Source organism: Falco punctatus, assembly GCF_963210335.1.
Source record: "Falco punctatus genome assembly, chromosome: 9".
Taxonomy (NCBI): domain Eukaryota; kingdom Metazoa; phylum Chordata; class Aves; order Falconiformes; family Falconidae; genus Falco; species Falco punctatus.
The window spans coordinates 15,786,709-15,803,279 of NC_137589.1; the positions used below are offsets into that span (position 1 = coordinate 15,786,709).

The 16,571-nt window shown below is 39.0% G+C and overlaps 1 protein-coding gene across 7 annotated transcripts in view; it reads right to left on the reverse strand.

Moving 5' to 3' along the window:
- ANK3 (ankyrin 3) overlaps nt 1-16,571 on the reverse strand; it is a 381,110-nt gene that overhangs the window by 149,090 nt on the left and 215,449 nt on the right. The window lies entirely within an intron of this gene.

The window sequence follows — 16,571 nt, forward strand, 5'->3', positions numbered from 1 at the left end:
TAAGTCGTGAAAGAGTCACTGAAAGTAATTCCCATCCCCAGAGGGTTTTAACAAGTTATGCAAATATCCACCAAGGACAGTTTAAGATAATGCTGATCCTGCCTTGGAGCAAGTGGAATGAACTGGGTTAGCTTTCAAGAGGGACAAATTGTATAATCTTTGATGCTTTCCCTGGAATCTTGGGCAGTCAACATATTTTTTTTATGTCCTTTTCTCTATTGGTATAACAGGAATAATCTTCCTCCCCCTGCCCAGTATCATTTCATCACAGGCTTACACCACTACAACTTTAAGTGCCTTATGATCCCTCAAGGTTCTAAAAGAGTGCAACAGATATCTTCATAGAAAAAACTGAAAGCAGTAATTGCTGAGAGAAGTACAAAACGCCCTGTCACCAAGGCTTAGTTACTTATAATTTTATTATTATTCCCCATTTTCTCGATTTGCTATAGATCTTTCTCCATTCCTGTCAATGCAACTACTGTAAACTGGATGTTCCGTTCGAGCATTGCTTCAAGCTCATCTGAAGTTACTTTCCTGTGAGGTTGATGAAGCAATCTTGGGCATAATGACAGCAAAATGGTAAGTGGGTATGGATTCTGCTTTCTTTGTACCAGTACAAGCTACAAGACTATTTTACTAGTACTTTCAATACAACAAGCTCTCTCTTCCAAGGACAGAACAATTACTTATGGATTTCATTTTCTCCCAAGTTTTACACACATGGCATTCCACTTTGCGATGGTAATTTACTACCTTACAGCGTTCTCTGCTCTTAATCATTATTTTCCAGGCACACCACAGTGATCATTACAAATCAACTTCTGCGATCTGCTGCCAACAAAACAGTCACCAAATACAAATGTTTAATTATGCTTTATAAAAAACAAGGTGTGCTACTAACTACATGGTCCGAACTGAAAAGACTGTGGGGAAGAATAGCTGCCCTGAGAGGTGCGGTAAAACACTTTCATTTGGAAGATCATCTGAACTGTGCAATGCAGATTATTACAGAAGACAGGTCATATTCTCGGTGCTTAGCAACAGCAGCCACTGGGGTAAAAAACAGGTCAGCATTTTATCAGCATTACTAAAGGTATGAGGGAGGACTTAATAGACTGGGAGCCTTTTTTGTCACAGTGTAATGGCATGTCTGTTTGGCATAGTCAGCAGGTGGACGATAATTAACATCAGCTGTTTACAGCTGCTTCTGAGTGGGGAAGGGATGCATCAGAGAAGCTTGCTATGGAAAATCAGTTCCCACCAGTCACATTAATGCACGCTAGACAAGAAACACTGCTCATACTCAGAAACATTTAAACCTTTTTGTTTGCTCAGACAAAATGGAGGGGAGGGGGGAAGGCAGAAGGAGTGATAGCTGGTATTCACATTAACAACTAACTGCTGTTTCACTGTAGAGGGAGAGCAATGCCTGTATCTTTTCGGGACTTCTTTTGGAAGCACTTGCTCACTAACAGGAGGATGGACAAATATTAGGTCCCACTTCCAGCCTGGGGACATATAAAAATGTTTCAGATCAAGCTAGTTCAGGTGCTTGTGATGCACAAATCTACTCCTGAAATCCTTCAAGCAAAAAGCATGCCCTCATTTGCCAGTCACCACTCAAAACTCACTCCTTTTGCTCAAAATATCCAGAAGCATCACTGACATCATCAGCTGGGCTGCCACCTGTGTGGCAGGGCTGGTGGGGTGTGGGCACAGCACCCAGCTCACCCATCAGCCTGGACTCGCTGTTCAGACAGGGACAGGCTCCCAGCACAAGGGGCACCATACAGAAAAGCAGCGCCACTATGCGCAGACACTACAATGACAACTAGGAAAAACCCAGAGAAGCTGCCACTTAACAGTATGCCAGGGATCACACAAACTCTACCACACCTCAGCTGATCTGAGTTGGCACTTCCAGTTTCCACCTTACTGGTTTCCAGTTACTTGAACGTGATGTGAGCTAGTGTGTGAAACTCCATGAGTAGCCTTGGCAGCCAGGGTGTAACACATCCCTGTGCACTGAGAAGAGGGAAAACCTTTTTTTCTGGCTTTGGCTAAAGCTCCCAAGCCCTCAGGCTGGGTTAACTCACCTCACACTGGTTAACTCACCCTTTCTGGGCCACCATGCACAGAAATGTTGAGATTTGCACAGAAGGGTAACAGATTGAGGTTGTACACTTGTGCAAAAAGTTCAGTGGGGCTTCTGGGATTCTCTCCATCCATTACAGTTTCTGCCATAAGCAGAAACAAGCAATAACATTAGAGAGAAGAGAGCACCAATATCTTTGGAAACCAAAAGTAATTCCAGCTCCTTCAGAAGTAGCATTGCCAGCTTCCACTTTCTCTATAACTAAGGCATTACTTCAGACCTGCTTAGGTAAAGACCAGACTTCCAAGTTTTTTCTACCTTGCAAGATGCCTTGAATACCCTTGTTTTTAAGACATTCCATTTCCAAAACCCACAAGAACTGATGAACACTATCCAACTTTTACAAAAGCTATGCAAAGGGGTCAGTAGAAAATGATCAAAAGCATCAAACCAAAACTTTCACATTTCTGAACCTAAAACTTTCTCAATTTTACGTTTCTATTTAAAGCCTCAGTTCAGGTTTGGGTTTTTTTTAAATACCACAGCAAAGTAGAAAAATGTCATTTCCAATTGGCATTGTTTCATTTAAAACAAAACTTCTTGGAATCCCTGATAGAGCCTGTAATTGCCTCTGGATTGCACAGACAGGAGCAGCATCAAGCCTAAGCTCTAATCACCGATGGATTTAAAAGATCAAACAAGCGTAACAATAATGTTAAATAATTATTTATCTGAATTGCCGTCGTACCTGGAAGCCCATGTAAAAGACTGATCAAGGACCTGTTATTAAATGCATTAAAAAGCAAAGTAGGGGAATAAAGGATTTTAGGTTTCCAGCCATCACTCAGGACCCCCACGCAGGTAACTGTTCCCTCTGTGGGTATCTGTTCTCGACATACCCACTTCCACCTTCCACGCTAGCTGGCATCTGAAAAGCCAGCACGTCTGCAGGAAATTCCCTTAACAGGGCCTAATAAAAATTTTCTCCATTACTAACTACTTAACCCCCAGTATTCTGGAGAGAGGCATTCTGTAAGCTAGCAATCTACTCAGATCCCTTTCTTTCTTTCTTTTTTTCTTCTTTTTTTTAATCAATGCCAACATGAAATGAAGACGAAAATCGGCTTTTGATTCTCTACTGTCTTGACAAATATCAAGAGAACAACAGGCATGGGACATACATCAAAGCACCCTGAATCTTAGATGTTCTTGCAGTCAGCCACAAAGATTGAAGCCCTTCCTCTGCGTTTGGACAGGATCCCTGTTGTCAGGCTGTGTCCCCAAAGCCTTTCCCTGCTCCCTCTTGTGCTCTCTGGGGATGCTAAACTTTCAATCTCTATACCCAGACTCAATTAAAAATCAAGATTCCTGCAAGTGTTTCACTTCTTGGAGAGACAGACCTCATATCCTGTGCACAGCATTTAGTCCTGAAATGGTTATTCAGACAATATTTAATAAACAGTGTATTTATGAGAGCACCAGTACTGATGCATGCATAATATCAAGCTTTTTTCTTCACAGATGGTATGACTTCTCCCCTCTACCCCCATACTTTCTTGGAAGAAAAAAGGGATTATTTCTAATTTTAAGAAATGCATAAATGCAGGTGATTGGCTAACGAATGCAGGTTTTATGCAATGTATATTTCTTTTAAATTTGTGTATTTCCCTTTAATGTACTATGCTATAAAAATTAAATTCTCTAATGTACAGCAGGCTGGTAAGCTTGCAGATTGTGGGCTGCCTGCAGCCCACAACAGGTTTTCCAGTCTGGAGCTCATTTCAACAGCCTTCATCCTGGAGACGTCTCTGAAAAAGGCTGAGGCTGAATAACCCATGCTGGTAGCAGTTCTGTTTCCCAAACCTTCTTTACCCTAAGGTCCTCCAGCCCCGCCACATAATGGATGGCACAACCTGTGACACGCAGGGGTAAGATGTGAAAACTGTTTCCCCATTTTGAGGAAAAGCTACATGAGTTAAGGATATTTCTATTACAGGAAAGACTAACTCCCAAGTCACTTGGATATTATCTTAAGCCTCCATTTTAAAACAGAAAATGCTGATGCTGACTCACACTAACAAATACATATTTACTCTCTTGTTCTCCAAGTGCTCCCAGTGAAGTTAAGACTATTTAGCATGAGTAAAGACAAAAACTATTAGGAAATTTTCACTGACCATCACCCCAGGGTCTGGCCTGGCTTTTCTATGAGACTAGATGGGGTCCTCTCAGAAAACAGAGAATATGTATTATTTAGTGAACTCTCAAAAGTGCAAAGCCATTATTTCCAATGTGCACAGGCCCCTCCCATACTGATGGTATTTTTAGTATGCTTATCTCTCTTTCCTTTGTGTTCTGCTTACAGTGGCTTCTTTTTCAGATTAAAAATCCAGTCTTTTTTTTCACATTGGGAGCAGGGTTTTGTTTTTCACTCCATCTTTAACAGTAGCTGTTGTGAAGGGAAACCCCCAGCAGGTTCCCATTGTGCCGGAGCAGGATGCATTCTGGCTTGAGTCCCAACAAAAAGATGCTAACCATGCCTAACATTTGTTGAGGGGGGAGGCAATGACCTCATTTTAAGGGATGAACTTATGTTACTTCCATTTGGAAATGTGCTCAACAGAACTAGTTTTGCAGCAGAGTGAGATGATCTGAGGAAACAGATTATAACATTTTTGCTTATTTTGATAAGGGTGTGCTTACTGCAACCGATGGACTTTTTTTTTTTTTCCCAGTAAATCTCAATTCTGATGGGCACTAAGCACTACACTAGAGACTGGAGGTCCTTGCCATTTCTTAGATTTTGCTCCTATGTTAATTTACAATTTTCCCCCAAGCAAATATTTTACACTACTTGGTAAGGAATGAAACCTCATTTTGAATAAACTATACTGGCCAGTTAATAGCAGCATCTGAACCATGTGAAATAAACCAGCCAGAACATTTTCTTGGGGAGACTTTTCATCTATCCTCCAAGCAGCTGTGTCCTTTCTATCTCCCTACCACCTCATAACTAAATCTGTATTAAAAAAAATCATTTGTATCTTCTTTATTAGAAAGGGGGCTGGTTGCAGCAGATGAGATGATGATCTTTGTGCAAACAGCTGCGGTTGTACTCCTGCTTTACATGCTATACTACCATACGTGTTTTCTTCTGATAAGAATGTGACTGCCTGGGGCCAACTGCTATCTGCAGTTCTGCTGTTAATTATCCTTCAGAGAGAGGGTTTTGGAATCACAGCCCTAAACACAACCACAGGGCAACAGGAAAAGCTCCATACCAACTGTCTGACAATTTCAAAGGAAACACCTTTCAGCTAGGGAAGGCCAGCAATTTTGAATATGGTTGCAGAATAAGAAATTATTTAATTATTGGTCAAAACCCAAACAAATCCCTCTGTTTGCCTTATCATGCAGCTTAATCATTACCTTTATTTGATCATATTATTGTATTGTGCATGATAAAGCAGCCAAAAATCTTATACTATTTGCATTGTCCCCACAAATAGCCCTATTCCAACTATGTAACTATGATGTTTTCCACAAGTTAAAAAACTACACTGGTGTCAGGCTGCGTGAAACCACTCTTCTTGGTCACACCAGTGGAGACTAAACCACCTCATATTTCCACAAAAACTGAGTGTGAATCTATAATCAACTGTATTTGCAACAGCTCAGGGTCTATTCTTGTACAGTAGTCAATCTTAACATAATTGTAGAGAAAATAAAATACTTCCTGAAAATCACACATTTAAGCAGTTCAAAACAGAGTGGAAAATGCATTTTAGATTCAGCGACTTCTTTCTAGAAATCCTTGACCAAACCAGGAAAGCATCCAAGCAAACAAGAGTCTTGCCTTCCTGGACCACAAGACAAGTTAAGTCTCTGATGTGCAAGTTTACTATATACCATTTTCAAGATCACTTGCGCCATTCTACCCATTTAGAGTCTATCTTGGCAAAATACTGAATCTGCACTCACTGTTACCACTGAAAATGAACCATCTGTATTGGAGTGGAAGATGACTGAAAAGGACCCAGAGCCTGAGATGTTAAGGCTGGTACATACAAGAACATTTCACGGCTTCCAATACAAGTGGTGTTTATCACTGCCATTAACCGCATCAAGAGGTCAAGAGGTCTAGAGCAAGTTGTTTGCTTGCAATGACAAGCATCTTCTGTGAAGCTGTGATGCCGCTTTCTTACTGTGTAAGTCGCTTAGACTTTACGCATGCAGTCCACTTCAGCAGACTATAAATCTAGTCAGTCCTGAGATTTACAGTGCAACTAATCCAGCCTTGGATGTCTTTAGATACCTGAATGACTGCTCCCTAAGAAAATTCAAGCAGAAGGTAGAAATGAAAATTTACTGTTATTCTTCTGGTTTTCTACGAAGAGCAAAGGGGTTTGTGGTTTCCAAGGCACAAACAACAGACACAGAGTTAGATGGGAAACACTTGCCTAACATCCATATGTAACATGTATAACATATTGAAGATAATATCCAAGTTGAAAACACCCCTAAAGCTGTTATCTCCATATTATTTACTTGTCACCACAGATAACAGAACAATTTAACTGCAATTCCAAAAAAAAAATTAACATCTGACAACCCAAAAGAAAATAGCTGAACTGAGATCAAACGCGTCCCACAGGGACAAAGTTCAGACAGGAGGTGAGGTTCTACACTACTTCCAATACTCTTTGTCAGTTTGCATAGATGGGGTTTTGAGATTTTGAAACACAAGTCTGATGTGTCTAGTACAAATGCATTAAATTGGTAACACCAAAAGCAAGATCCTGATTTTCCAGGACTCCATAATCAATGTACCTCCGCATGACACACACAAAAATTAAGTATGCATGAACAACAAATCACAAGAATTATTTTCTTTTAACAGAAAATTTAAGACTCCTTTAATACTGACTTTACAGCTATCAGACTGCCCTGTATGAAAAGACAAACTTGAATGACAAGGTAAATGAGGACACACCCTGTTCAAGATTCTAAACCCAGTAAAATCACCAGTGAACCACTGTACCCCATTAGAAGTGCACAATCAGGCAAAGAACCAGGCCCTTTGTAACCAACTCACATATATAATCAATGAAAAAGATCCTATACAGTTGAAGGCAAAAGATTCGACCATCTAAAATTCAAGATTCAGTCTGCAGGCTGACGGCCTCAACTTCTGGAAGTTTATTTCAAACTCTGGGAAGAAACTCCCAAGCCTGTAGTGACTCATATCTCTCTAAAGTTTTCCTATCATACACTTACAAATGAGAAATAAATCACTGCCTTTCATAACTGCTACCGCAGTCACAAAGAGCTAGAGAAAGGCTGGATATGCTTCAAGGGTTTCTTCTTATGTTTATACTCACCTGAAGATAATAACTCTTTTATGTGTTAAGCTGGACGAGATGCCATTGATCTCCTCCCTGCTATTTTTCTTTCAGAAACTAACTACCCAATGAGCATGGAGATAATTTCAGCACATCTCAGGCTCAAATTTAAAGCCATTTCCATGCTGAAGTCACATTCTTCAGATCACTGCATGAATTATGGCAGTCAGTCCACCTCCTGTTCTCTGTGTACATCTGATTTTAGAATCAGGATCCATAAAAGAGAGGAAAAAAGTTCAGCAGAACTCTTCAAAACATTTTTAAAAGTGTATTCATTTATCTATAATTTCAGATGGGGAAAAAACTTAGTATAAACCTAAATCAGATCATATTGCTGATTTTAGGGAGACAGATTGTATTCACTCAAAATGAGCTTACTAGAAAAATATTGTGTAAATATGCTTCAATCAGACATGGTGAAGTGGAAGTCACTGGTTATAAAGTGGAGCAAACTGCATGTCAGTGGAAGCATAACGCACATACATATTCACTGAAAATACCGTAGCAAACAAGCTATAGGAACCATAGACAAGCTACACAACCTCTTCTGTAGATATACAATCTATTAAGAGCTTTCAGTACAGTGAATTAAGAAGTTTCCTGATCTCTGCCTTTCCACTTTATGCCTGCTTTTGAATGCATTTTTCATTCAAAACCTAAATACTTCTTCTTCGGAAGTTTGAACAATATTAAATTGAAAGACTGACAATAACTGGTCAGCCATATCTGAGGTGGCAAAAATACACAAAGAAACACACTGCAAGTATTGCCATTCCCACACAAAATTAAGGTTTACACCTCTGTAGGCTTAAGAGGCATTTGAACGGCTAATTTTAAAGCTACCTACTATAGTTTTAAATTTTCTGACACACTGCTCAGGATTCTTACAGGAATTACAAACCTGTATCAGTTTATAAGTGCCAATGCATAGGTTTCCATAGCAGGGATTATGACCTCTGGCAGAAGCAAAGAACCTCTTCCAGTTTATGCAGCTGAACACCTTTTTGAAGAAAGGCTCTGGCTGGAAAAGCCCATGTAGTTCATGTGACAGATACAGAATCTGAAGGGTCGGTGGAAATTACCTAAAGAGCTTTCAGGCACTAAGGGGACTTCTGGAGCAAGATTTACAACACAGAGTTAAACCTGGTAAAGTTCAGTTCTGCAGGGCTGGTTAGAGGCATCACATGAGTTTCGTCATAGCAGTTTACCTTAGGCGAGCTTGTAACATTCACAGAACAATCTGTCCTGACACCTCTTTGTAGATCTGCTGTGAAATACATAGGCCCTGATATGAGAAAGAATTAACAGAACCAATGAACCTAAGGATTTGAACATTTTCCTGCAGCCAAAGACTGGCTGAGGTAATTTTGGTTATTCAGAAGGAGAAAAACCTAGCTAGCACTTCATAAACTTATCAGGGCAACTTCACAGAGGAGAGCGAACAGTTCTCAAATGCAGGAGCTGAGCAACCTGGCACGAGACAATTTTAATCTTGGTCTGGATATGTATGAGACCTATTGGAGAATACCATCAGTGAATATGGGCTGTGTTGGTTTGGCCATGTTCTTCTACAGGAGCTGAATTTCCCTGCTGACCATAATCTGCTATATCTTGTTTTCCATGTGATTCTGCTGTCGTGGATATGACCCAGTAACTCCAGATCCATTCTGTAACCAGCCATATTACTATAAACCACAAAGGAAAGGTCTGCCTTTCCACAGCAGGAACTAACGCTGTTACTGTTAGAAACATGGATGAAAGCTTGTCTTTCTCCTGGACGTGATGCGCTATGATGTGGGCAACAGTGCTGTGTGGCTGGACACAGGAGAGCCACAAACCTCCACATTTCCCAGCGCTTTCTCCTCCTCTTCTTCTGTCATTAAACACTGACATTCACTGTTGTGAATCTGTGCAACAGCATGGAAAGCTCTGTGATAGCATTTGTTGGGGCTGTCTAGATGAAATGTATTTAATGGTGTATGCAGCAAATGTAAATTAGTTCACAAGTGGTTTGTTCCTCACTCCACATGTTCCAAGTTTGAGGATTAGCTCAGATTCCAGTGAGAAAATTGCTTTTCCCAGCCCAAGCAAAAAATCTGTGAGCAAAAACTACAAATCAGAGCCCTGCAATTGTTATCAAGAGTTTTAAACTAGAATCAAGTTCTGACTCCAAATACAAGATTCTGTTTTGAAACAAAAGGAGTTATCTAAAGCACCACTGGGGAAAGGATAGGAACAGCATTTACAGGTACAAACAGGATGAAAACAGTAACAGTGAGAACAATCTTAGCTCTATGGGGTCTTCGAGATGAACAGAGGGGGAAAGAAAAGATAACGTAGCTCAGTTTTATTCTTAAAGTGAGAAAAAATTATGTACAGATGAATCACTGCAGATTAGATGGTGCCAGTTTTGCATGGTCACTTTTCAGTTACAGAACTGAACTAGTATTTTTCTGGCTTTCAAAGCCACTGTGCCCTAGAGAGTTGGAGTTCTGCGGAAGAACTATGTTTATCTGAGTATCTCAGGAGGGACTTTGATTTTTTTGATAAAAATAAAACCAACAGAACTAGTTGACCATTTTACTTCACCTTAACCAGACTTCACAGTTTATTTTGATCTGAAAATTACCAGTGTCTTAGCATCTGAATGAAGTATGTTTGGAAAATACATTATTGTTTAATTGAAGAAAATACGGGTATTTCACTAATGAATTACCACTCTTCAAACTCAGCTAGAAGACTTTACTATTTTAATAAACATAGATACAGAATTAGTGTTTAGTTTAAGCATTAAAGTGAAGATCAGTTCATTACACACTTACAGAAATAAGCTATGGCCAACTGTACTGCCTACCAGCCCTGTAGAGCAATCTCCCCTAGCATTTGATGATAGAATAAGACATTAGTACACAATGTTAATTAAAATATCACTTCTGAATAGCAAATCTACAGGAAAAATGTGCAGCGCAGTAGATCTTGTTTCTCTTTTACACCTAAAACATGCATGGCAAATTATAGGAGATTTAATTATGTATGGAACGAAAACAGAATTTACCATAAACATCAACAAAAACCACACAAAACAAATATATACTGTACCCCTTCTCCATTGCTCAACTCCATTTCAACTAGCTACTACACCTTCAATAAACAACGTATATGCTAACAGAAAGATCAGTTTCTATGCAACTTCTAACAAAACCCTGTAAAGTAAGAGCAAATACCATTCTGTTGCAACACAGACAGGCAGAGCATACTGCAGACCAGCACATTCCCAATGCCACAGCTCAAGGACAGCAAGATTTTCAGTTCGCAGTACTCTCCAAACTGTTGCACACAGGAAATAGCAGGACCGCATTGAGTTCTATACTACTGGGGCTCATATAAACCGTCAGCAAAGATGTTTATCACCCTAAAGACAGATATTATTATGCAAAAAATAAAAAAATAAATCCAGCACAGAGTAAGTAATATTCTCAGGATTAAAAAAAATAAAATAGAGTTTAATCAAATACTATGAAACATCTGAATCTAACAAAACCTTCTCCTACAAGAAATTGCTACACAAAGAAAATTCACCAAATAAATATTTTTGTAGTTTTGAAATTACTAATGGAAATGAATTTATGAACAAGAATAGCGTTCACCAGAAACCAGCTAGAGTTTTAAAGATGTTTTTTAACAGGGAACAACAACCAAGTCCTGCATTGACCGCATAAACAACAACGTACAAGTTTAAGAGAACTTACTGCAGTATTTTTTCAGAGCACAAAGCTATTGCTGACATGGAAATTAGCTATTAAATGGGTGGGTGCTACCATCACTAATATCTCTAACTGAAAAAAATACTGCCATTAATTAACTCTTCCACAAAACTTGGCACTCATCGATATTAATAACACAATACCACACTTTCCTGGGAACACAGCATTTTAATTGGGCAGTAAAGCAGCCTGGAGAACAATTGTTTTAACTTTGTGTTTTTAAACTGATCTGGATAACTCAAGCTATTATCAAAGAACCTCAGAGCCTAGTTCACGTAGTAGAGAGATGTAATTTCACAGCAGCTTACTCACTTGAGGAATTTTTCAATAGCATAGGAAGCAACCTGGAGGTCACTGGGACTATCCCTGTGAGTGATAATTACAGGTATCCTTACAGTGCCTCCTTACAGGCCACTACTAGCATACTAACACTACAGCCGGTTCATTTTTAAGTTTAATTGACCTATGGATTGTCAGTAGAGGTTGTGTATTATTTGATACATACGGCTTAAAAGCACAGATTTCAGTTCACTTTTTTTCAAAATATGCAAGATTTGCTAAAACATTTCAATGAACAAAATTGTTACATATATCTAGGTTACTTAACGCCCTGATCACAGAATAAAACATTACAAAATGTTGCTGCAATTTTAATTAGTGTGTTCTACAGTGTCGTGAACAGAATATAGCCATTGGTAAGGAGAGAGAGAGCAAATAATTCCATATACCATTTGACTACTACCTCAGTCTATACCATAATGCAACCATCAGAACACAAAATACTCCAAACAAGCCGAAACGTACCTCTTCCTACATCCAGCTTTGTCTCATACAATCAAAGACTTAAAACACTAATACAAGAAACTCAAAATGCAGATTTTACTCTTATTTCAGAATCCACAAATGCTTACTTGTTCTGGAAAGCATTCTCCCTCTTCCACTGCCATTTTCTCTGGCCAGATATGAAACCTGATGACTCAATTAGTTAACACTTTGGACACTGCACCATTGCTAAAAATAGTAGCTCCAGGAAGTGGTTTCCATTTTTTTTTTTTTTTTTTTTTTTTTTGTTAAAGGAACTAAGCACAGTCACTTGTTAGACTTCCCTTGGCTATTTAAATGGCAAAGGACAAGTGATTGTAAGACTATTAAGTTAGTAACAGAGCGTGTCCCAGGATTCCTGGCTCACTTACCATATTTGCTGCCTCCAATCATTCCCTGTGTATGTAATCATGATCTGTGGAATACCCAAAATAGCTGCAGCATCAGCTGATCAGAAAACCACTGCTGCTTGGAATCACTCATGAAACAAGCTTTTGTCATTCTGCTTATCAGCTCTTTCTAATGCAGACTACTTTGAACTATTTCTAAAGGCAACAATAACATCATTTTACACTCTGTGTGTTTTGAATACCACATATGCCTGCCTCCTACTCCATGGCAGTTTTATATTTATTCAGATTTTCTGATGACTAATTATGATAGAGTTGTGTTGTTCATTCTAGAGGCTATTTTCCTCAACTAAAAGGCTTCTCTATATATACTTCAAGTTCCTAAACTAGAGCGATTAAAAGCAGCACCAAAAGAAAAATGTTTTTGCTTCAGAGGAAAGCCCAGAGAGGTCCATGATTTCAGTAAGCAGATCTCTTCCTTTTCAATGGAAACTATTGCCAGTAGCAGGAATTTTCTTCATGCTTTGCTACATTTACATTAGGAGTGGCTTTAAAGAATGTCCACCTTCTGAGAAAGGGAATATAGTAAACTCATCAATACACCAGAAGCACCTGCACAGCATGCACTGCGCTTGTCTGTTACACATCTCACCTCACATGTGAGCTAGGCGAGGATATTCACTGAACAGAACAACAGAGGGTAAGATGAGGGGAAAAATAATAAAGTCTTGTATTTTTGTCAGACAAGCTATGTCCAATGTCCCATTTTCTATGAAAAGAAATAATATATTTGTAAATTGTTATAAGGATAATTTGAAATTTTCAAGAAAGACTTCTTCATGTTTGTGCTGACTACAGCCCAGCCACTGGGTAGTAGCTGCACGCTCTTGAGCTATAATGCAGAATTTGTTGATAATTATGTATGTAAAATCTTTCAGAAGGTGCAAAGTTTGAGGCCCCAGTGTATCACTAAATAAATGATGTAGGCCACGCACTCAGGTGATCTAGCTTGAAATTACTTCATTAATGTCAGTGAGGATGCACCCTATTAATAACTACTCTCTGCTTCCGCACATTTTTGCTTATGGCATTAGAGCACCTATGATGGAGACTCACTTCTGCCACTGACTAAATACAAAGAGGCTAACAGCTGTCTGCAGGGCTGGAGGAGCCTCCCACCTGGGTTTCAGTACAAGATGATGATCAAGTCAGTTTAAGTGAATTTATCTCTTTGTAACAGAGATTTCAATCATCTGCACCACAGCTACCTCGGTGATGTCATTACTGCAAGCTGCCACACCACCGCATCATATCCAATTTCTAAAGCTGAATTTTGATTTAGCGTTACTATTTGTTTTGAGACTGAAAACTATAATTTCAAAACAATAAAAGGAAACATCCCAATTCTAGAAACATGAGATCGCAGGGTTACTATCCAGTGACTGAATGTTTGCTTCTAACTGAAGAGGGGTTGGCTCTGAATAAGAATCAGGTGCCTAAATACCCTTCTTCTGCCTTTGAAAAGGTGCTTGAGAACAAGGAGAAAGGAAGTACGATGATTTCTGTAATGGGATTCAAAGGAATCACATGAAATTTAGAACTTGCTGAATACTTCTTTTTGTAGATAAAAGGAATAAATTGGGCAGTTTTATGTAAACTCACAAGAGCCCATCCAGAAGAGCAAGCCCATTGTGGGGTGGTGTCCCCATGCCACTGGGTGCCACTGAACTGCAACCTCCTGCCAGGGGTTAGTAACTGGTGACGTAGAACTGGCAATCGGGCAGCTCCTCTAAAGCTGAATTAACTGCTTGTTTGGAAAGGAGGCACAATGCTTTTGGAGAACAGGATTCAACAGTCTCTCTGTGTGTCGGTTTTACCAGCAGGCTGTGCCTCTGGTTCCCTAGGCAGCTCAAGTCCCATGGATGGTCTAGGTGACAGTCTGCTCCCTCCAGAAGCTCCTCAGAGACCACTCTCCCTTACCCACTGCCTGCTCATTTATTCTACTAGAGCCACTTTGCTTTTCCAGTCACTGGTTTTTTGACTTCACATTAGTATGATGAGACCGGTGAATGATTGACCCAGACCGTTGCCTATTAACCTCCACAAAACTGTCCTGGTTTAGGCTGTGACATTCTCACAAGACTGGGAAGAGTCCAATTCTTTCTCCATTAATTTTAAAAGAGTAACGATCCGAAATACAGAAGAAAAGCACAAAGAAAAATTAAAATCTGCCAGAATCAAAAAGTCATCTCAGCACATTCACATCCATCAACTCAGCTCCGATTACTGAAAGCTCACATCATAAATCATAGTGACACTATATTTTTTTTAACCTTGTGGATCAGTTTTACACATTCAGGATTTCTCACATGTGTGCCATTAACAAAGGGTAATAAAAGAAAGGCTCAATACTAATGGAAAAATCAATTTGTTACAGAATTTGGGTAAAATTTTTAGGATACTTTTGTTACTCTGCATCCTGAATTACATGGACTGCAAATTCCTATAGTCATTCTTAGCTTGAGAAAGAGAACGAGCCTTGGATACAATCACATAATGAGTAGATATGCAAGGGGAAAAAATATCTCAACAATCAATCTCCTCCCCTCTTTGAAAAAGAAAAAAACAACAAAACCCCTTTACAATCTCATTAAAATGGCAGATTTGGTACAGATGGAGGATTCTTTTAAACAGAATAGTAGAAATGTCCTTTTACATTATCACTACTCTGCTCCCCAACCAGATGGAGTGCTTATGATTACTGGCTTGGAAGCAACTTGCAAACAAAGCAACACATGGCAGAATTCAGCAGAAAGAAAAACATGGTTTGACATGAGATAAAAACAATATAAATATCTTCCCAAGAATAGGGAAGACAAGCTGAAATAGTTTAAATCATAATCTGGAGTTACTGATCCAGATTCTGCAAGTAGAGTTTGGTTTTTTTTCCTTCTGAATAAAATCCATCTGCAGTGAATGACATTTCAGACAGTTCAGAAAGCTGAAGAGTCAGCTGAAGCCCACCAGAGCAGAGGATTTATAGCTCTGTGGTATTTCACGCACCCTTTTCAGAGAGCAAATCGTTGACAAATAGCATCAGTACAGATGTGTACTTATGCAATTTACACCTACAAAGGGTACTCAGGTTTAGAAACTTCTTATATCACAGAAACCAGGGGTAATAGCTGAGATATTTAATACAATTATCTAAAATTCTGTTCTAGTCACTAAAATGATGGCTAATGAACTGCTGTTTTAAAGTCTCAGTTGGGGCACACAAGTGCAGACACTGTAAAGGCTACATACAGCAACAAGATGTGCACAAAACTGTTCCCTGTCACCCACAGGCCACAGGTTCATATGTGAAGCCAGAAAAGATGTGTGCTGCATACAGCAAGAGAGGCATTGTGAAGCTCATCAGACAGAATCTCCCCCTTCATTCCGTGTAAAAGACCTCATGCCAAACACATCACACCCACCTCTATGGATAGCTACCAGGCTTTTACAAAGGTACTACCAACAGAAAATTCACATTTACTCATTGATACTTTAACTGTTAAAGCTGCAGACACTGAAAATATACAGCCACAGGAAAAAAATCCTTTCCTATTTATAAAATGCAAAAATGATTAGCATAATTTGTGTATGATTTTTTTACCTGCCTTTTCATCTACGATCCATCATGAGAATATTAGGTTGGCTATACTATCATTCAAATACTGCCAGCACAGATCATCTGCTAAACCATCCACAGAATTAGAAATCTAAAGTCAGAAGCATATATTCTCTTTCAATAATACAAATAAATAAAATGGAATTATAATAAAAGGATAGGAATACAATACTCCAAATGTTAAGTAAGTTGAGGTCACACAGCAACATGAAGATACATACACTTTTTTACCCCAGAAAATCTGCTTTATGCTCCCGTGTAATCTATTGCTCTTGAATATAAAGTATCTACAAGATCTGTAAATCCTTTAGTTATACTTTTTTCCTCTTAATTTTGACAAGGATATTCATCTGCCATCAGACCAAATAATCTAAAGCTCTGCAGAAATAAAAAAAGGAAATCCTCTAACTTCTGCTACAAAATACTTAAAATTCCTCTTTAAATGCTTTCCAGATGAGTGAA